The sequence below is a fragment of the Acinonyx jubatus genome, chromosome A2 (genome assembly GCF_027475565.1).
Source record: "Acinonyx jubatus isolate Ajub_Pintada_27869175 chromosome A2, VMU_Ajub_asm_v1.0, whole genome shotgun sequence".
In the NCBI taxonomy this organism is placed as follows: Eukaryota; Metazoa; Chordata; class Mammalia; order Carnivora; family Felidae; genus Acinonyx; species Acinonyx jubatus.
This window is the reverse complement of record NC_069383.1, coordinates 132,632,015-132,655,357: the sequence shown is the minus strand read 5'-3', so window position 1 is coordinate 132,655,357 and position 23,343 is coordinate 132,632,015. Positions and strand designations below refer to the sequence as shown.

Genomic DNA, 23,343 nt, shown 5'->3' with positions numbered 1-23,343 from the left:
CTCATCCTTATCAAGGCACCGCAAATTCACACCAACTCTCAAATTCACATTTACTTTTACCTTGACCATGAACTTTTAGACTCCCCTTTGATCTCACTCTCACCCTGATATGACCCTCATCCTGAAACTAATCCTGACGTGACTTTTACCCTGACCTTGCCTTAACCCTCATCCTGACCCCACATCTGAAGTTTAACCTCAACCTGACCCTTAACCTGACTTTGACCTTCACCAGACACTATCACCCTCACCTACACTCTGACACTTATCCTGACCCGACCTTGAATCTGACGCTCACTCTCACACTTTCTCTGACTTGTTACTCTACACCTCACCCTCTCTCTAACCCTTACTTTCACTCCATGATGATCATCATGCTGACTCTCACCATGACCCTGACCCTTATCCTGATCCCCAACTAATGGATACATTCACACTGACTGTAAACCTGACTCCAACATTCAACTGACCACGACACTAGGTGCGCGTTAGACCTTCATCCTCACATTCACACAATACAGAGCCTGAATGTTACTCTTCCCCTACCTTGACCCTGACTCTGATCCTGACACTCTGACTGTCCCTAATGCTCACATTTATCTTGACTCTGATTCTTCCTCTCACACTGACCCGTTTCATGAAATAGATCTAGAACTCCACCTGACCTTACTTTCACCCTGACACTGAACTTGACACTCAACTTTATCCTTATCATGGTCCTTACCCTGAACATGTCCTCACTCCGACCTTCACCTTAGCTATGACATTGACCCTGAATCTCACTAGATCCTAATCCTCTCTTCTTTCCTCACAATGGTCCTGTCTATGATCTTTACACTTACCCTGGCATTCATGCAGACCTTTGTGATGACTCTGGCTTTGAACCTGATGCCGAACTTGACCCTGCCCCTACTCTCAAACTGACTCTGACCCTCACTATCATTCTGATCCTGGCCTGTATCAGATTCTGAAACTGACCTTACCTTGTCTGTGACCCTCTTATTCACCCTTTAAAAGACCCCACCCGGGGCGCCTGGGTGGCTCAGTTGGTTAAGCGTCCGACTTCAGCTCGGGTCAGGATCTCGCGGTCCATGAGTTCGAGCCCCGCGTCAGGCTCTGGGCTGATGGCTCGGAGCCTGGAGCCTGCTTCTGATTCTGTGTCTCCCTCTCTCTCTGCCCCTCCCCCATTCATGCTCTGTCTCTCTCTGTCCCCAAAATAAATAAACATTAAATAAATAGATAGATAGATAGATAGATAGATAAATAAAAATAAAAGACCCCAACCTTCAAAATGCCTCTGTCATCCTGACACTCTCTGATCTCCCCACCCATGAGAAGTTACCCTGAAATTGACCTTTAACCTAATCCCAGTACTGGCCCTGATTTAATCCCTGGTTGACATCCTAAACTTGGCTTTGAAGTGTTCTTAACCTTTATACTTCTTTGTCTTTGACCCTGTCCTGAAACTTACCCTGCACAGAGCTTCATCCTAATCTTCACCTAGTCTTTACCCTCAAACAATGCTGACCCGCACCAGGATCCTCACCCTTTCCCTTAATCTGATCTCTCACCCTAAACCTTACCCTGAATCTGAATCTGAAATTCACCCTGACCCTCATCTGAATGTAACCCTGATCTTCACCTCAGGTTGAATCTCCTTGACTTTCACCCTGAACCAGACCTTTACCCTAATCCTGATTCTTATCCTCACCCTAAACCTGGCCTGTACCCAGCAGCCACCCTGCTCTGAATGTGATTTACACTGTAGACTACCCTTACATTGATTCTGATCCTGAACTTAACACTGAAACTTACCCAAATCTAACCTTCTCCCTCACCTTCGGCATGACCCTAACTCTTACCTTGCAACCTGACAATCAGCCTGACCATCAACTTAACCCTTTCCTTGAAATGTACACACACACTTACCCTGATACTGACCATCATTTCTCTCGGATTCTGACTCTGTCCATCACACTTACGTGACACTCAAGCTGAATTTGACCTTGACCTTCTGAACTTCATCCCCATACTTACCCTCTACTCTCACCATGTTTACAACCTTTATCTTTTTTTTTTTTTTTTTTTTTTTACAAACTTGATCTTTACCCACACATCTACACTGACCCAGAACTGGCCCCCATCTCAAAATGACTATTCATTGGACACTTAACCCTGAACTTCAACTTCATACTCACCTTATCTGTCACCAGGAACCTGATATTGACCCTCACTCTCCCCATGGCTCTCATCCTTCAACCAGACCATTGCCTTTACCCTGCACTCAACTCTGACGTTCACCATCATCTGAATTTCATTCTCATGTGAGAATGACTCTCCCCCGATGTTCATCTTGGTACTGATTCCAACCCTTACCTGTATCCTTTAAAAAAATGTTTTTAAATGTTTATTTATTTTTGAGAGAGACAGAGTGTGAATGGGGGAGGGGCAGAGAGAAAGGGAGACACTGAATACGAAGCAGGCTCCAGGCTCTGAGCTGTCAACATGGAGCCTGCTTTGGATTCTCTCTCTCCTCCCTCTATCTCTGCCCCTCTCCTGCTCTCTCTGTCTAAATAAATAAATAAATAAATAAATAAATAAATAAACTTAAAAAAAAAAGAACTTAGTTTCTGGGTCACAGTTTGCAGCTATGAACCTAAATGCTATGACCATTGCAATGGATATTTTAGGATCCTATTTATTACACTCTGAAAACACACTTCCATAGAGAACGATAATACACACATCAGTCATGCCTAACAAGACCAAGGAGATCAATGATCAGTGTACTTTCATAACCTTTTCCAAGGGAAAAAACAAATCAACCTATGCTTATGTTTTTAGGAGGTATTTTTATCAAAGTTAATTGGCTTTATAGGTTACAGAACTGTGTATCTTATAAAATACAACCAGAGATTACTTTTAGAAGTGGCACAAACCTTTGAGAGTTCCTATTGGATAAAGTTTCCATTGAGAACTTTCCAGTAAGAAAATGTCAGTGAACATAGTGTGGGAGAAAATATCTTAAGACTACAGAATACTTCTGGGATGTCTGGGTGGCTCAGCTGGTTAAGCATCAGCCTTCTGGGCTCAAGTCATGATCTCATGGTTCATGGGTTCAAGTCCTGCATCAGGCTCTCTGCTGTCAGGACAGAGCTCACTTCGGATCCTCTGTCTTCCTCTCTCTCTGCCCCTCCCCTTCTCTCTCTCTCTCTCTGTCTCTTTCAAAAATAAACATTAAAATTTTTTATATAAAAAAACAGTACAGAATACTTCCTATGTGCCAGACATAGCCCAGGGTGCTATGACCACAAAGGGGTTAGTCTAGTATAATCATTAATTTAAAAAGACTCTGATATTACTACTTTGTAGCCAATAACCTGGCAGTTCACTGGAGCAGCCAATGGTCCAGGCAGAAGAATGACAACTGAATATTTTTCTGACTACACTCCTCTTTCTTACCAGAAGAAAATTAGAGAAGTAAAGCAAAAGTCCAGATATTAGGAAGAAAAGGGAAAAATGGCCACGGCTTACTTTAAAAAATAGAGCATTTTCTTGATCAAACAGAATCTTTTTTCAACTTGCCAAGCAGTTCGTTGTTTTTAATCCTTCACTATAAACCCAGTACCTCCATGTTGCGGATGAAGAACTGATCTTGTCATGTCACTTCTAACTTGGTTTGTAAGCCGCATCATCAACATCATGATGAATATTTCTTATATAACCACAGACACCATATCCCTGAATGGACAAGGCAGATGGCTATGCTATGAAACAATCAAAACTTAAGAAACACAGCCCATATTTTACACTGCAGGAGAGTAAAAGTAACTGCTCTAAAGCTATTAGCTTCCTATAAAAGCTTATTTAAGGGAGAAAAAAAATTATTGGCCAAGTTTACTTCAGTAAAGGTACTGGAGTGTCCCAAACTTGTGGCGCCCTGAGAATGACCCCAGAACCATCTTCACCAGTTAGGACTCCTACGCTCCTTCCTCCTAAAGTTCTAATTTCAGCCCATGGGATTGTACATATCACCAGGCTTCAGAAAAACCATTATCTTGAGAAGAGAAACGGCACAAACGAAAGACAGAATTCTGCTAAATTAGCTGGCTTTCCTATTTAAATAATTTTATTGCTAAGTATTTGAGTGGCAATCCTGAAACTTCTACATCGTTCAGTTTCTAACAGTTTGTTGCCCATAAAAAAACACAAAACGTTAGTGTGATATTTTGCTTTGTTCAAGACCAAGGTTAAATTGACAATTAAAAAAAAATATATATATATTGGGGCACTTGGGTGGTTCAATCGGCTCAACAACCAACTCATGATCTTGGCTCAGGTCATGACCTCACGGTGTGCAAGTTCTAGCCCCGCGCTGGCAGCACAGAGCCTTCTTGGAATTCTCTCTCCCTCTCCTTCTGCCCCTATCCAACTCGTGCATACTGTCTCTCTGTCACAAAATAAATAAATAAAGTTTTAAAAAATTAGGAAAATAATATCTATATTAAATTGTATTTAGCTAACGTAATAGTGGATGTTTCCTTAAATGGTTTAGTTTTATAAAATTTTTATAGTGCAACTCATAAAGATACAATATGCCAACTCAACTGTGATTTCTGATTCTTAACTAACTTTAAAAGCTTAATTAATAAATAAGTAATTTGATAATATTTAATATTTAATTAATTTTTAAATGCATGTAATTTCTAAAGGAGAAATGCAGAAACTGCTAACTAGATAGAATTTTAATTTCCCTTTATTTCTTAAAATGTCACTAGATTAATAAAATATGAAAATGCTTTTAGATGATAATACATATAATTGGTTTTGCCTTTTTAAAACTTTTAAATAGTAGGAGATAAGTGCTCATACAAAGTTACCAGGATTTTTAAAATTCAGTGTATTTAAACTAAAGAAAACAATGGGTGCCTAGGTGGCTTAGTTGGTTAAGTGTCTGACTTTGGCTCAGGTCATGATCTCATGGTTTGTGGGTTTGAGTCCCACATCAGGCTCTGTGGTGACAGCTTGGAGCCTGGAGCCTGCCTTGGATTCTCTATCTCCCTCTCTCTGCCCCTTCCCTTCCACCCACCCCCCCAATCTCTCTCTCTCTCTCAAAAATAAAATAAACATTAAAAAAAAAGAAAGAAAACAAAAACAATCCATCTATTTCTTCCATCACCCCAATCCCCCACCTCTGGCAACAACTGACTTGTTCTCTATATCCATGAGATTATGTATTTATTTCTATTTTTATATATATTAATATTCCATATATAAGAAAGGTCATACTGTATTTGTCTTTGTTTGACTTATTTCACTTAGCATAATGCCCTCAAGGTCCATCCTTATTGTCACAAATGGCAAGATTTCATTTTTTATGGCTAAATAATATTCCATTGTGTGTGTGTGTGTGTGTGTGTGTGTGTGTGTGTGTGTATACTATAAATTCTTTATCCATTCATCCATCAGTGGACATTTATGTTTTTCAGATATCTTGGCTATTATAAATAATGCTGCCATGAATATGGGAGTGCATATATCTTTTTCTTCCTCCCTCCTCCTGTGGGTGCATATATCTTTTCATATTAGTGTTTTATTTTCTTCAGATAAGTACCCAGAAGCAGAATTCCTTGATCATAGGGTGGTTCTATTTTGAATTTTTTTGAGGAAACTCCATACTGTTTTCCATAAATTGGTGCACTAATTTATATTCCCACCAACAATGTATGAGGGTACCCTTTTCTCCATATCCTCACCAACACTTATTTTTAGTCTTTTTTATTTTTAACATTTTTTAAATGTTTATTTATTTTTTAAGGAGAGAGAGGCAGAGAGTGATTGGGGGAAGAGCAGAGAGAGGGAGACACAGAATCCGAAGCAGGCTCCAGGCTCTGAGCTGTCAGCACAGAGCTTGATGCGGGACTCGAACTCACAAACCGTGAGATCATGACCTGAGCCAAAGTCGGACGTTCAACCAACTGAGCCACCCAGGAGCCCCACAGTTTTAGACTTTTTGATACTAACCATTCTGATAGGTGTGAGGTGATACCTCATTTGGTTTTGAAATCCATTTTTGCTGATGATTAATGATGTAGAGCATCTTTTCACATACCTGTTGGATATCTGTGGTCTTCTTCTTTTTTAATGTTTTATTTATTTTAGAGAGAGCGCAAGCAGAGGAGGGGCAGAGTGAGGGAGACAGAGGATCTGAAGTGGGCTCTGCGCTGAGAGCAGAGATCCTGATGGGGGGGCTCAAACTCATGAACTGTAAGATCATGACATGAGCCAAAGTTCACCCAACTGAGCCACCCAGGCGCCCCATGGGTAGTCCCTTTAAAAAAAAGTTTGTTCAGATCTTCTGCCCATTGTTTAACCAGGTTTTTTTTTTTCTATTGAGTTATATGAGGTCTTTATATATTTTGGATACCAGTCCCTTATCACATATTTTGATTCAGTAGATTGTTTTTCCATTTTGTTGATGGTTTTCTTTGCTATGAAGAAGCCTTTTAGCTTGAGGTAGTTCTACTTATTTTTGCTTTTGGTATCAGATTTTAAAAAATCATTGCCAAGACCTATGTCAAGGAGCTTACCACCTGTGTTTTCTTCTAGGAGTTTCATGGTTTCAGGACTTCCATTTAAGTCTTTAATCCATTTTGAGTTAATTTTGGGGTATGGTGTAAAGTAGGGGTCCAGTTTCTTTTTTTTTTTTTTTTGCATGTGGCTGTCCAGTTTTCCCAACACTATTTGTTGCAGAGGCTGTCCTTCTTTCCCTCATTGTATATTCTTGATTCTCTTGTTGTAAATTAACTGACCCATGTAAGCATGGATTTATTTCTGGGCTCTCTATTCTGTTCCATTGATCTACATGTTTTGATGCCAATCTCACATTGTTTTTGTTACTATAGCTTTGTAATTTAGTTTGAAATCAGGGACCAGGACAGGTTTTAACTTTCTGTCTTCTGGGTGTTTCTTAGATCTAGAGAAAAGAAAATGTCAATTACTTTAAAGATGGCATTGTTTGGTGTGTGGTGGTGTTGATACAAGTAGTTTACTATTTTGAGAGCATTTGGTGCAACAGTTCCACAGTGGATCAATTACACTCAAGGGTGGGCTTGGTTTGCTAATAGAGTGAGCTCGGGCCCTGGTGGTTCACAGCACTACTCTGAGTTCATCTATATATGTTTCCATACCCCTCGTTGTGCCAGGAGCATTACAATGGCAGAGAATGAAACCCAGTCATACGTGTATCCCCATATCTAATTTAGAACCTAGCACAAAATAATCATGCAGCATGTTGTAAAGAAGAGGAGAAAGGAACACTCTACCTAGTTTATTTCCCTTGTTCCCCTCTCTCTGAATTTTTATCAAAAATGAGATAATTTGGGGCACCTGGGTGGCTCAGTTCATTGAACGTCTGACTTTGGCTCGGGTCATGAGCTCATGGGTTCATGAGTTTGAGCCCTGTATCAGGCTCACTACTGTCAACACAGAGCCACATGTCTCTGCCTCTCCCCAATTCTCACTCTCTCTCTCTGAAAAAAAAAAAAAAAAGTTGACCTAATGATGCAATGCTAGAATTCCTGGCCTTACAGCTGGAAGCTTACATGAAAATATCAAGAAGAGTTATTTGATGGAGCTTGCGGCCAAAAATACCCATACTGTTTATTCCTGAAGGTTCATCTTTTTGGATTTCCAGAGTTTTCTGTTTTTACGAGAACTTACTAAAATGCCGATAGCCCAGGACGAGCTAGGATATTGTCTGTTGTGTTCACCATCGTACCATGTCATCAAAGACATTGCTTTTCATTTTATATTCCTGGTCAGACCAGTGCTTAGAATGCAATAGGAGTTCAGGATAGTTGCGTTGAAGAAATGACTTTCTTGTACCAGCTCTGGTCTCTGCTGGCTGTTGCTTTAAAGGGCCTGATGGTGTTTCAGCACTAGATTAGCAGTGTCCGCCTGCACAGTCAGGCAAAGTCAGGACTTTTATAACATTTTCTTCCTACCTTAGCTGTCAGCTAACACTTTAGACAGTTGGCAACAAAGAGGAAGACTATGGTACTAGAAGGTGGGAAAGTGTATTGACGAGCAGGACTAAAAGGGCTCTGAGATGGAAACGAGAATCCCGGAGAACAGATTCTGCAGCTTCTATATTGGCTGACTACCTTGGTGGAAAGGGAGAATTTCAAGCTTTTCTTATTTGCCAGTTTTTTGTTTGTTTGTTTGTTTTAGTTCTCCCACAAATTAGAAGCGTAGGTTGTACAATGCAAATAGTGTTTTAACATTTTAGTAATTGAATGAAGGCAGTGATGCACAACCACAAGGTCTTCACATTTATTTACTGAGATTGTGCATGCCCTGTGTTAATTTCACACTCTTTGCAAATATATTCCTCCTTGCATTAGAGAGAGACAGAAAATGCCTTGTTGAGGCTCAGAGATAAAGGAGTGATGTTAAAGAACAAAGAAACAGCTTTATAATTCCCTGTCCTCAGAGCCTCATATCTTTCTCTGGTTAGGAAGCAGGTGCTGTCATAATTTTTTCTAAAGCCAGATTATCTCAACGCTTTGTGTCCAAAATCAGAATGGGGATATTTGCAGGGTTTTTTTTTTTTAATTAAGAGCTTGAAGAGAATTTGAGGGGTAGAGGAGACATTGTATGGCATAAACACAAAGGTTCTTATACTTCTCCTCACTCAAAGTTACAATATGAATGTTATCCCTGCTGTCTAAAACCCCACGAATTTGCATCTGCAATGGGGTATGCTTTGTTGCATTCGTGAAGGGCAGTTTTTTGTCACATTGCCACACGTGCAGTCTGAGGTACGAGAACTCAGTGCTTCACTTGTTCTTCCTTCCCACCTTCCTGATCAATGGAGGCAGCCCACAGCCTCATGCAAGAATCATTCGTTCATTCACTCAACAAATATTTAGCCCTGGGTCAGCACTCAAGTTACTAAATCAGCTAATGGCATTTGTTTCTAAAAGCATCTGTCTCAGTCTGGGTCTCTTGTAAAATAGACCCTGACCCAGAGACTTGGGTTCAGGTAGGTTTTTGGGAGAGACACTTCCTGGAAACACAAAGAAGAGGAAAAAGTGAGACAGGAAAGGACAAAAAGTTACAAGGTTGACATAAAATAGCTGTAGGCTGTGGGGCCGAATTCTCCTGGGGAACCTCCGGGAACCATCAGAGCGAAGGCTGGGGCATTTCTTTATCCATTTATCTTGATCGTGCCTGCAAATCTCCTGTGGTGCCAAAGAGAAGACTCGGGGAGAGGATAAGAGACTGTGATTCCTGAGTTGGTGTATTGTCAGGGACTGTCGAACTTAGAGGAGCCAAGGACATATGGAGCAGTGCATCACTAGCACTGACTACCAAATCGTTGCCTTCTCTACTAGGTTCATTTTGGAACTAACAAACTTAAGACTGCGGTATAGGTCAGTGCCACCATATGTGGTTGCGTAGGATGTGCACTGTACAACTCCAGGGGTTGTCACTCATATAGAATGCAGCGTAACTTTTGTCCCCCAGAGCTGGGCAATGAAAAAACTCTGTAAGACATTCACATGAATTACAGTGTAATTGGTATTCCTTGGAACCTGTAGTGCACAATCTGGAAAGCCGTGCACGCGGTTTCTCTTATAAGAACATCTTCCTGTGAAGGGTAGATATTATTTTTGAGATCGAAAAAATTAGTATAGGGGCGCCTGGGTGGCTCAGTCGGTTGAGTGTCCGACTTCAGCTCAGGTCACGATCTCGCGTCCGTGAGTTCGAGCCCTGCGTCGGGCTCTGGGCTGATGGCTCAGAGCCTGGAGCCTGTTTCCGATTCTGTGTCTCCCTCTCTCTCTGCCCCTCCCCCATTCATGCTCTGTCTCTCTCTGTCTCAAAAATAAATAAATGTTAAAAAAAAATTAGTATAAAGCATTTCTGGTTTTTGTTTATTTGTTTGTTTTAAGCATTTCTGAATAAAATAGACTTCAGTTAACATATTTGCAGCAGCCCAGCAGTAGTTACAGGTTCTAAATGGCATTTAGGCTCCAGAGACCCCGTAGGCTTTAAATTAACACCGTTTGCCTAGTTGTTTAGGTGGACGGATATAGGACCACATGCAGAGCAGCTGTGCCTCATTGGGAAGGCCAACTGCTACTCAGATTCCCAGTTCTGTGACCTTCCTCACCTACACAGGACATGTACAGCTGCCACACATACAAGATATGAGTGTGTCCCCTTAGCACAGAGGGGCTGCAGCCTCAGTTTCCCACCACTCCCTGAGACCACACTAGTCTAGTTCAAGGCTCTTCCATTCACAGTGTGGTTAGAGGTTTTACTGTAAACGAGGCAGATATAACCTTCCCTATTGTCTCTTAATTTGTCGTTTGTAATGAGACAGTTCTATCGGGAAATAGTCTCTGAATTTGTTTTAAAGGCACATCTGGGTTCAGCCCAGGGCCTGATGTTGACATTTCACTCAAAATACTCTCCATGAGTCTTTGATGAATGAGAACACAGTGCATACACAACAATTCCTCTCATCTCTAAATTCTTGCCCAAAGCAATTGGCATATGTTGTGAATTTCCATGTAAATAAATCCATAGTTAAGACCAAGTTGTAAAAAAAATTACAAACAAGTCTCATTGTTAATTATAGAGTATTCGAAAAGAAGATAAACACACAATATGGATTTTAGAAATATATTTCTCAACTTAATCTTAAATCTTGATCACAAGTCCTGTCTCAATTTTCTTGTTCACCTAAGCTGTCTTTTCGACTATTTTATTTTATTTTATTTTATTTTATTTTATTTTAATTTAAAAAGGTGTATTTATTTATTATGAGAGAGACAGAGACAGCATGAGTGGGTAAGAGGAAGAAGAGGGAGAGAGAGAATCCCAAGCAGGCTCTGAGATGCCAGTGCAGAGCCCTACACCCCTGAAACATGAGGTCATGACCTGAGCCGATACCAAGAGTCAGATGTTTAACCTACTGAGCCACCCAGGCGCCCCAGAGGACTATTTTAGAAGTTGAGTAGGAACAGAGGCGGAAAAGAAGGGCACAATAGATCACCTACTACTGCCATTGATCAGTTGTTCCACGACAGAAGTAGTTCTACCTGGTTTTCATGAACTAAAAATTCATTCTTTGTAGGCGTGAAGTAAGCATACTATGGGTGTTTGGTTAAGCACAGGATTCTCTGAGCACTTACTGAGGATAACTTACATATCGCATGGGAAAAGACTATAATTGAAACACTATGGAAACATTACTTCTAAGGGATTAGTTAAAGGTATTCTTAGATTTTTGAGAGTTATTTTAAATCATTCTTTTCCCAGGGGCGCCTGGGTGGCTCAGCTGGTTGAGCATCCAACTTCAGCTCAGGTTATGATTTCGTGGTTCGTGCGTTCATGCCCCGCGTCCGGCTCTGTGCTGACATCTCAGAGCCTGGAACCTGCTTCAGATTCTGTGTCTCCCTCTCTCTCTGCCCCTCCCCCACTCATGCTCTGTCTGCCTCTCTCTCAGAATAAACATTAAAAAAATTGTTTTAAATCACTCTTTCCCCAGATTTACTCTGACAAAAACCTAGGTTTTTCTTTGATCTTCTCATTTCTGCAAGCAACATATGATGTCATGGATGACCATCATGTCTTTTAAAGTTTTTTTTTAATGTTTATTTTATTTATTTTGAGGGGGGCGGGAAATGGGTAGAGGAGGGGCAGAAAGAGGGAGCTTGAACTCAACAAACGGAGATCATGACCTGAGCAAAAATCAAGAGTCGGGCACTTAACCAACTAAGCCACTGAGGCATCCTGACCGTCACAGCTTTTAAAAGAGAGGTGCTCGTCTGCTGTTGTGAAATGGCCAATCTATTGTCCACAATGACATTACAGAACTAGTTTCTCATCCTCCTGATTGGATTCACCTGTGTTTTTGAGCGAACTCATTTCTTGAAAGGAAATCATGGCAGGCCATTGGTAGTGAACTCTGGGAGAATCAGGGATCAGGGAAATCAGCATAAAGATTGCTCCATGGGTTCTACATGCTCTCTTCTTGCCAGGAACACATACTCCAAATTGACATCCTTCATTTTCCTACTATCTTCCACGAAGAATAGTTCTCAGGGGCAGGGCAAGAGGAGATGGGGATCCTGAAGATTTCAATAGCATTACTAATCCTCTAGTATTGGTCTCCAGGACCGTTTGGTGCCCCCCTTCTCAATGCACATTAGCCTTGTTACAGTACTGAAGATGCACTTGGGTCAGACATTTCCTTAATTCCCTTCCCTCATTTCTCTCTCCTTTCTTCCCTTCATTCCAACGTTTGAGCTCAACTGTGTATCTGGCACTGAGTACACAGTTGTGGACTTGATAAACATTGTCCTCATGTCAATGGATTTTATAATCTCGTGTGGGAGAAAGGTGTTAAGTGAGCACACAAATATAGGATTACAAGTTATGACAAGTGCTGGGGAAAAAGTATGACACTCTGGGAGAAAACTGGTGGGAGCTGGGTGACGTGAAGAGAAGACAGCCTCTAAGGAAACCTCATTAACTGAGCCCTCATTGAAGTTCACATGAGAAGGAGAAATGTAGGCATGGGGGTTAGGCATGTGCGAAGGCCCTGAGACTGAAGATACGAAGAGGATCAACTCATCTGAGGCACCAAAAGCCCTCAGTGTTGCTAAAGCTTCATTAGCAAAGAAAATGGACTGGCAGGCCATGAAGTTGAAGCACTAGCTAGAGGCCAGATCATATAGGCTAAAGGGAAAAATAGAAAATGTCTGCCGAGAAATACAACTTGGAAGAGGAAAAAAGTAAACATTAACAAAGGATGTGGGACTGCATTTGAGCGACACGTTACTCTGCAGGTAGTACTGTGTTCTTTTGTAATTATTTAGGGGAACTGTGGCCGTTTTGCAATGTTAGCAGCATTGAACTTGAGAAATGAATGACAAAGGTATAAGCTCCCTTTTTTCAAGATCCTTTGAACTCTAAGCAGGTTCACCTGAGAAAGATCAAAAAGATTGCTGTTTGGCCTGTAGCATTAAGCCTAGAATGTTCCTTTAGGACACATGCTGCTAGCTCCAAAGAATAAAAGGTTGTGCCCTTTTGAACACAGGACTGTTGTTTGTTTGGCAGAAGGTAACAAAGAAAAAGACCACGGTGCCACAGAGCTGTTTGGAAAGCTTGCAATGAGGAAGGTATAAAATGGTAAACTGAGTCGAGATAGGTATGTGAGGAGAGAGTTGGTGAATGGAAATTTGAAACAATAAATATTCTTTAACAATTTTTTTAATGTTTATTTGTTCTTGAGAGAGAGAGAGAGAGAGAGAGAGAGAGAGAGCGCGCGCGCGCGCGAGCGAGTGGGGGAGGGGCAGAGAGAGAGGGAGCCACAGAATTCAAAGCAGGCTCCAGGCTCTGAGCTGTCAGCACAGAGCCTGACAGGGGGCTCAAACTCACAAATCGTGATTTCATGACCTGAGTGGAAGTCGGACACTTAACCTCCTGACCCACCCAGGTGCCCCAATAGTATTCTTTAAAAATTTCCCAGTGAATGCTCAGGGGCTCTGTGTTGTGTAATGGAGCGATCCCCTCATGGCTGTCTCCCTGTCTCCTTCTTTCTAGCAACTCTGACCTATGAGCCAAAATGGCATTGAAGGGATAGGGAGAACTTTGGTGATTGGTTGATTAAAAAAATGTGGTGCCTCAGGTTTTTTTTGTGAGACTGAGATGCATTTCACCTTTGAAATGGAATATATTAAAGACATTCTATCTCCTATGAAGAAAAGGTGTCTTGCTTATGGTGGTTATATATACATAACATAAAAATGACCCTTTTAACCATTTTAAGTGAATACTTCACTGGCAGTAAGTACATCCACACAGTTGTACAACCATCACTGCCATCCATCTCTAGAACTTTTTCATCTTCCCCACCTGAAATTATGTACCCATTAAACACTAACTAACCATCTCCCTCTGCCCCCTCTGGCTCTTGGCAACCAACATTCTACTTTCTGTCTATCAATTTGACTATTCTAGGCACCTCCTGTAAGCAGAAGAATATAGTATTTGTCCTTTTGTAACTGGCTTATTTCATTTAACATAACATCTTCAAGGCCATCTATGCTGTGCCATGTGTCAGAATTTCCTTCCTTTTTAAGGCTAAATAAAATATCATTGTATGTTTACACCACATATTGTTTATCCACAGTTGTCGACATTTGGGTTGGAGAAAAAGTGTCTTAATATCAACATGATTTTTTTTTCTTACATTATCTCACTTTTCTTCTTTTCCTTTCTCTGACCTTTCCCTTGCCTTCTCTTGCCTCCCCTTCCCTCCCTTTTTCCTTTCCTTTCCTCCCTGTCTCTCTCCTTGGCTATAAGGAAGATAGAATGTGACTTAAGGTTATTATCATCGGGAATCTCAAAGACTAGTACAATGACTTCCTTTTTTATTTTATTTTTTAAGTTTATTTATTTATTTTGAGAAATAGAGAGCAGGGGAGGGGCAGAGAAAGGGAGAGAGAGAGAATCCCAAGCAGACTCCATGCTGTCAGCCCAGAGCCCAATGTGGGGCTCAATCTCATGAACCATGAGACCATGACCTCAACTGAAATCAAGAGACAGATGCTTAACTGACTGAGTCACCTTTTTTTAAAAAAATTATTATTATAGTAGACTTTTTTTTTTTTAGACGAGTTTAGGTTCATAGGAAAATTGAGCAAAAAGTACAGAGTTCCCATATATTCCCCATACCTCTCCCCAGCCCATCCCCACTGGAGTGGTAAAATTGCTAAGATTGATGAACCTTCACTGAAACATCACGATCATCCCAAATCCATAGTCTATATAGGGTCAATCCCTCTTGTCATTGTATATTCTCTGGGTTTGAAAAAATGTATTATGATTTGCATCCATCATTACCTTATCATACTAATTTATTTCACGGCCCTAAAAATCCTCTGCACTCAGTCCATTCATTCCTCCCTCTTCCTATCCTCTGGTAACCACCGATCTTTTACTGCTCCATAGTTTTGCCTTTTGCAGAATGTCATATAGTAGTTGGAATCATATAGTATGCAGCCTTCTTGGATTGACTTCACTCACTTAATAGTCATTTAAGGTTTCTGCATGTCTTTTCATGGCTTAACAACTCATTTATTTTTACTGCTGAATAGTATTCCATTGTCTGGATAGACCACAGGTTATTTATCCGTTCACTTACTAAAGGACATCTTGGTTTTTCCAAGTTTTGGCACTTGTGAATAAAGCTGATGTAAACATTCATGTGCAGGTTTTTGGGTGAACACGAGTTTTCAACTAATTTCAGTAAATATGAAGCAGTGTAATTACCAGATCAAATGTTAAGACTATGTTTAGCTTTTTTTTTTTTTTAATTTTTTTTAATGTCTATTTATTATTGAGAGACTGAGAGACACAGAGAGTGAGCAGGGGAGGGGTAGAGAGAGGGGGAGACGTAGAATCTGAGGCAGGCTCCAGGTTCCAAGCTGTCAGCACAGAGCCCGATGCGGGGCTCGAACTCACAAACTGCGAGATCATGACCTGAGACGAAGTCGGTCGCTCAACCGACTGAGCCACCCAGGCGCCCCAAGACTATGTTTAGCTTTGTAAGAGACGGCCAAACTGTTTTCTGAGGTGGCCATGAATTCCTTTTGGGTTTTGTTGTTTTTCTTTAAGAAACCAGGAGTCCAGGCTCAATTATAATACCTACATCACAGGTGACAGCTTGGATTAAGTGGGAAAGTAAGTGGGGAAACGGCCAGTCATCTCATAGGGCCTGATATAAAGTGATTGCAATTTCTTTTACTCATGCAGAGCTGTCCAGGTGAACTGGACAGGGGGTTATGGAGTCAGCAGGAGGTTTATATGACTGGTTCAGCCATTCATTATCCAAGATATAATTTTGAAGATGTTTTGCAGAGATAAAGGAGAGGAAGGTAGAGGAGGGGTGTTTTTTTTTTAATTTTTTTAACGTTTATTTATTTTTTAAGACAGAGAGAGACAGAGCATGAATGGGGGAGGGTCAGAGAGAGGGAGACACAGAATCTGAAACAGGCTCCAGGCTCTGAGCTGTCAGCACAGAGCCTGATGCGGGGCTCAAACTCACGGACCGCGAGATGATGACCTGAGCCGAAGTCAGCTGCTTAACGGACTGAGCCACCCAGGCGCCCCGAGGAGGGGTGTTTTTGAAGGTAATGGTTTGCTTCAAAAATAAATGAGAAATTAAAAGGCAAGCTTCATAAACTAGCATATTGTAAGAATCATGGAACTTTGATAAAAAAAAATGAAACCGGTAGGGTAAGATATTTATATGAGAAAAAGGGGATTATGGACACCCAGTAGGTGCTTATTTAGCACTTGCTGATTGAATTAATTTGAGGAATAATAAAGTTGTGCTTATTATGTGGTTTAATGGTGACATTTCTCTTTAAGTTTCCTATAATGGGAAGATCATGAACCCCATTTATGTTTTCCCATTATCCTCTACTGTAAAGCAAAAAACAGCTCAATTTGCCCTTGAATATAACAATAGTGAGTGACTGAGAAAAATCATTTGCTGTCCCCATCTGTGTCACAAGGGTGACCTGTAACTATTTGTTGCCACTTCAACAGAGGGGAGTGATTACACCAAGGGCACTTCTGTATTATATTTCAGTGTGACAGGCTTGCCAAACTGATGGGCAGTAAATGCACAAGGCATAAGGTTTGAAGATAATTTCCACGTCTGATAGGGTGGAGCTCTTTGTCAGAGAATGCAAAAATTAGCTGAACAAATTTCATCCTGATTATTTTTGTACATATCTTGGAAACCTAGCTATAGCTTCCCGTTGGGTCAAATATGGAACAAAATCCAATTATGGCAGATAATTTATTCACTCTTTCTAAAGTCTAGACAGGTTTATATCAACTTGCTCATGGAAAAAGGTAAAGAAATTAAGCAATGTCAAGTGAGGGGCTGTCACAGCTAGAGACAGGTTAGCAACAAGAGATTCAAATGATGATAGCAGTCACAGCAGTAGTAATTATTCATTAGACATGAACAGTAATGCAAAGAGAAAACAGAAAGATCATTTTTAATGTACCCAAAGATAATCAACGATCATGCAGATTTTTTCATGTGCATTTGCAAATTATATTTTGCCTCTAAGATTGCCGCCAATGATTCCTCCTGCCTCTGTTCATTTCCTTGTGTAATCCCCTCCCCCTGAGTGTGGGCTGGTAAAGTTTACGGGATGTCAACTCAGAGGTCAGATGACCAAGTTTGCGGCTTCTAGCCTGGGTGTTCTCTTTCAGTCTTGCTTGCTTGCTCCCTCTGATGAGAGCCAGGGGCCATGTTAAAAGCTCCTATATGGAAACACAGATGTGGCAAGGAACTGAGGAAGGCCTCCAGTCGGTAGACAGTGAAGACTTGAGCCCTTCAATCCCATATCCTGCAGGGAACTGGCTCCTGCCAACACCCACGTGAGTGAGCTTGGAAGTGGATCCTCCCCCACTTGAGCCATTGGATGGAATTGCAGCCCTGGTGGCAGAATGACAGCAGTCTCATGAGAGACTTTGAGACAGCCTATGTATAGCTGGGTAATATTCAGATATTGGACCCAAAGAAATTCTGAGATCATAAATGTTTGTTGTTTTAAGCTGCCAAGGGTTGGGGTAGTTTGTTATGTAGCAACAGATAATTAATACATGTAAGTTTACAAAAATTGGATTGGGGCACCTAGGTGGCTCAGTTGATTAAGCATCTGATTCTTGCTTTTGGCTCAGGTCATGATCTCATAGTTTGAGAGTTTGAGCCCCACATTAGGCTCTCTGCTGCCAACACAGAGTCTGCTTCGGATCCTCTGCCACCCCCTCCCTCTGCTCCTCTCCCACATATGTATGTGCGAGTGTGCACACATGTTCTCTCTCTCTCCTTCTCTCTCTCTCAAAAATAAGCAGGAAAAAAATTGGATCACATTGTCTTTCATCAGCCAGAGTTTTATCAGCAAAAAGAGGGCACCCAATTGGGATTTTTGAGCAGAACTGTGCACCATGTTAAGAATATCAATTAGGTATGAAAGAAGCAGCCAGGGCTTATAACATTATGAAAAATCCATTATCATCCATAGACCTGAAGAAGGAAGGGAAGGAAACTGTGTTAGAAGAGGCCAAAAAAAGGGGAGCCACAGAGGGAAAGTTGTCTTACAGGAGATTTGTCCAGGGACACACCACCTGTCAGAGTTGGGTCAAGGCAGGGAGCAAGCAGAGAAGAAATACCCTGGCATCATTCTTTGGCCATCCTCAGATTGCCCATGACTGTTACTGGCCAAACCCAGCTGGAAACCAGAGGGCAGTTCCTAGGGGTCAGCGCCCTAGGACAGAAGACAAGGCAGAGAAGGCAGAGAATAGATCTGCTGAGGCATAAAGAGAAAAACCAGCATATGCCCATGGTCTGGGGCAATTATTTTTATGTTTATCATCTTTCTGTATCATTAACAATTCGTCTCCATTATGGTTTTATTTAATTTTTTTTCTTTTTAATGTTTATTTATTTTTGAGAGAGAGAGAGAGACAGAGCACAAGCAGGGGAGGAGCACAGAGAGAGGGAGACACAGAATCCGAAGCAGGCTCCAGGCTCTGAGCTGTCAGCACAGAGCCTGACATGGGGCTTGAACTCACAAACTATGAGATCATGACCCGAGCTGAAGTCAGACGCCCAACCCACTGAGCCACCCTGGTGCCCCTAGATCATGCTTTTAAATAGCTACACATGGGACCTATTACAAATTATCTCAGCCACATACGGATGAACATTTTTAGATGTATAAAAAAATTCTCCTTTTGCTATGGTAAGCAGCGAAGTGAATATCCTTATAGTTCTATTTCTATGGATTAAAAAAAAAGTTCCTTCGAGCACAATGCAAGAAGTAGAAATAATTAAGGACAAAGAACATTTTTAAAAGGATTTTGATACATCTTGCCATATTACTCACCAGAAAATCTACTATACTCTCCCTCTGGGAAAAAAATCTTTGCCTATTTGATAAGATTTTAAAAATAGGCTTTATTGGGCAGTCTGGTTGTTTTAGTAGGTAGAACATGTGACTCTTGATCTCAGGGTTGTAAGTTCAAGCCCCACGTTGGCTGTAAAGACTACTTAAAAAAAAATCTTGGGGCACCTGGGTGGCTCAGTCGACTAAACTTCAAATTCTTGATTTTGGCTCAGGTCATGATCTCATGGTTCATGGGATCGAGCCCTGAGTCAGGCTCTGCGCTGATGGCATGGAGCCTGCTTGGGAGTCTCTCTCTCCCTCTCTCTCTCTCTCCTCCTCCCCTGCTTTTGCTCTCTCTCTCTCTCTCTCTCTCTCAAAATAAATAAATAAACATTAAAAGAATAAAATAAATCTTTACCCGAAAAATGCTTTATTGTTTTTTAATTTTCATTTTGGTACTACTAGTAAATTTAAAGTACTTTCCACATGTTCATTAGCCACTTGTATTTCTTCCTTTATGAACTTTGCCCATTTTTTCCATTTGTATTAGTCTTTCTCTTATTGATTTATAGGAGGTATTTAATGTTAAGGATTCATTGTTGTCATATATACTGTAAATATTTTCCTTAGTATAAAAAAAGTCATGCATAGAACCTGTTTCTTTACCTAAATAATATTAAATATTAAATATTTAATTTAATAATATTAAAATGTTTACCTTTTTAAAACATATCTCAATAGTTTAATTATGTCAAGTAAAAGTTTTAAGCCATTTGGAACAGTATTTGGAGGTAAAGCATGAAGCAAGGATGAAAAATTATTTTCTTCTAAATGCGTGCTTGACTGTCCCCGCACCGTTTATTGAGAGGACCATCTTTTTTTTTTTTTCTCACTGATTTGAAATGGAAAGACAAAGCCACATGGCAAGTATACTCTTTTTTTTTTCAATATATGAAATTTATTGTCAAGTCGGTTTCCATACAACACCCAGTAGTATACTCTTGATTCTACTGCTTAAAGGAAAACAGGCTTTTAAAATGAGCCTTTTTGCATTTTTCATTGGACTTCCTTTCCATTACATATATTTGCTATCCTTTGCAGATGGGTTAAAATACCTCCATGGATACTTTTACTGAACGTGATTCTATGACCTCATTTTAAAAAAAAAATTTTTTTTTTTAATGTTTATTTATTTTTGAGACAGAAAGACAGAGCATGAACGGGGGAGGGTCAGAGAGGGAGACACAGAATCTGAAACAGGCTCCAGGCTCTGAGATGTCAGCACAGAGCTCGATGCGGGGCTCGAACTCACGGACCGCGAGATCATGAGCTGAGCTGAAGTCGGCCGCTTAACCGACTGAGCCACCCAGGCGCCCCTGACCTCATTTTTTAATAAAGATCCGCAACAGTGGCCTGGAGATTGGGCCTAGTGCTGCCTGAACATTATGTCCTTCGTCTCCCAAGTTAGGCCTAATGTGTTTTTTGAGGTATATTTTTTGACTTACTGCAAATTCTTATAAATGCTATTGAGATTTGAGAACTTGTTTAAAAGTAAACTTGGCTTATGGTGGTAGATTTAATTAAAGAAGACAGTGTTATCATGTAATTTCTCATGCTTAATGCAAATCAGCGCTTACCTAATTTCCAGTGTCTCTTCACATTGAAGATTTGAGGACATATCATACCTGCAGGGTGGTGACAATGATGATGCATTGAAATACTCCATTTAAAAGGTATGTTCAAGGGGTGACAGATATTTCTTTCTTTTTTTTTAATTTTATTTTTAGAGAGAGAGCACCCATGTGCTTGCATGTGAGCAGGTAGGTGCAGAAGGAGAGGGAGAATAATTTCAAGCGGGCTCCATGCCCAGTGCAGGGCCCATGACCCTGGGATCATGACCTAAGATAAAATCAAGGGTCAGATGTTCTATCAACTGAGCTACCTGGGCACTCTGGTGACATATTTTTCTGCTAGCATTTTATGAAAAGGAGGTCCCGAGTCATGTTGTAAGATCCGTGTCTCCAAGAGGGCTTCTAGTGGCATCATGAAATACTTGGCGAAGCTTTTACCTTTGTACAAAAGGAGAGAATGTCACATTTCTTCTTGATTCTAGAAGGCATCCAATGCATTGTATTACCTTCCAAGTTACCAGAAAATGGCATCAACATAATTTCTTCCTACATAGTTGAAGACAGTCATCACATTGAAGAGGAAAAGAGTTTCTCCTTAATTTTAGAACCAAAGAAGTACTGTCTCAAAATTAAAATCAACAGTCTGGGTTAAATTCTTTCTTAGGGGAAGAGTTGCATCTAAGACTTCCAAAATCATTAGTAACTGGAAAGAACATCTGTTTTCTCTTAGGGAGGTATGATAGCGTGTATCACAAAGTGCATGTGCACCTCAATAATTTATCCATCATCTCATTCATAACATTCAGACTCTATAACATCAATGGGAAAATACTGAATAAATTTAATTTTTTCTACAAGCCAGGCAGTGGACTCAGTCCTTTCCATGAATCTATTATTAAAAAATCTCCAACCAGGTAGACAAATATGTTATTTTAGTCAATGTTATTGAGGTATAACCTACATACAGTAAAACGCATCCATTTAACTCATGTAATTAAAAACAATAAATTGTGCAATTCAATGCATTTTTGTAAATGTATTCCATATATAAAACATATACCCAAGCAGTGGCCACCACAATAATGATAAAGAATATCTCTATCACCAAAAAGTACTCTTTGGTGTCTCCTTTGGAACCCGTTCCTTGCCTCCACTCCAGGGCCTTGAAACCTCTAGTCTGTTTTGTTGCTATAATTTTATCTCTTCTGGAATTTCATATAAGTGTGATGGACACATGTTTTCATTTCTCTTGTGTAAATACCTAAGAGGCACATTGGAAAGCTAGGGGGTGGGGGACAAAAAGCACTTGGGGAGGTAGAAAATTATAGGTGGAAATTAAAAAAAAAAATGGGAAGAGAGAGAGAAAGGATCTCCTCAGGACCTCAGACTGGCCTCACAGAAGCCACTCTTTCCTGGAGTCATGCAACAGGTCCTGGGTGGGTTACTGCTGCTGTGCAGGTCAGGGGACCATCAACCTTCTCGGGCTGTTCGCAGGCATTTGCTGCCATCGGAGATTACAATGAACGTATCAGTCTGGATGTTAACTGCTCTAAGGAGGTAGCCACTGCCATCCATGGGGCCATCATCCTGGCCATGTTTTCTGTTGTCCCCGTGTGGCGAGGCTCCTGGGGGAACAAGACTGGCAAGCCCCACACTGTCCCATGCAAGGTGACCGGCCACTGTGGCTCTGTGCTAGTTCCCCTCATCGTCATCCCCAGAGGCCCTGGCATTACCTCAGCCCCTATGCCCAAGAAGCTGATGCTGATGGCTGGCATTGAAGACTGCTACACCTCAGCCAGGAGCTGCATTGCCACGCTGGGCAACTTCACCACGGTCACTTTTGGTGCCATTCCCAAGACCTACGTCTATCTCCCTCCCACCTCTGGAAAGAGACTGAGTTCACCAAGTCTCTCTATCAGGAATCCACCGACCGTCTTGTAAAGATCCACACCCCGGTCTCCAGGCAGGGGTACGGCCACCACCTAGTTTTATACAAGAAAAATGAAGTGAATTAGAGCTTGTGGGGAAAAAAAATGCAACAAAAACATATACAAAACAATAAGAGGGGCATTGGTTTCTGTAGTGGTCGTACCATATTACATTCCTAGCATGTATGAGATGCTCTTCATTCTTGCCACAATACTTGGCCTTTTGGGGCTTTCTGATTGTTGTTACTGTAGTGAGTAGGTCCCTGGATCTCAGTAGAATCTTCATTTGCATGTCTCTGATGCGGTATTCAGCTTCCATTGTGACACTCCATGATTCTCACCTGCTGGTATTCATTCATGTCTCCGTTTAGTACAATCCCATAAAAAGTAGGGATGGCCTGTGGTAACAAATAGCTATTGCAGGGGCCCCTGGGTGGCTCAGTCGGTTAAGTGTCTGACTTCAGCTCAGGTGGTGATCTTGCAGTTTGTGAGTTCGAGCCCTGCTTTGTTCTCTGTGCTGACAGCTTGAGCCTGGAGCCTGCTTTGGTTTCTGTGTCTCCCACTCTCTGCCTCACTCTCTCTCTCTCTCTCTCAAAAATAAATAAACATAAAAAAAAACACACCCACACACAAATAGGATATTGCAGGTATGACAACTGAGTGACTTCTCTGATCATGGAAAACATTTTAGTTTCTTTGTTTTTCTCCCTTAGGTCACTCACTCTGGGGAAAACCAGCTGCCATATTATCACGACACTCAAGCAACCTTATGGAGAAGTTTCTGTCACAAGG

At 41.0% G+C, this 23,343-nt stretch overlaps 1 non-coding gene and 1 pseudogene across 1 annotated transcript; both read left to right on the top strand.

Annotated features, from left to right (window-relative positions):
• The first annotated feature begins 21,890 nt into the window (after positions 1–21,890).
• Positions 21,891–22,638, top strand: LOC106975128 (40S ribosomal protein S2-like; annotated as a pseudogene).
• Positions 21,926–22,054, top strand: LOC113593623 (small nucleolar RNA SNORA64/SNORA10 family). The gene has a single exon (XR_003413901.2). It is a non-coding gene; the product is annotated as a small nucleolar RNA SNORA64/SNORA10 family (small nucleolar RNA).
• Positions 22,639–23,343: the final 705 nt, after the last annotated feature.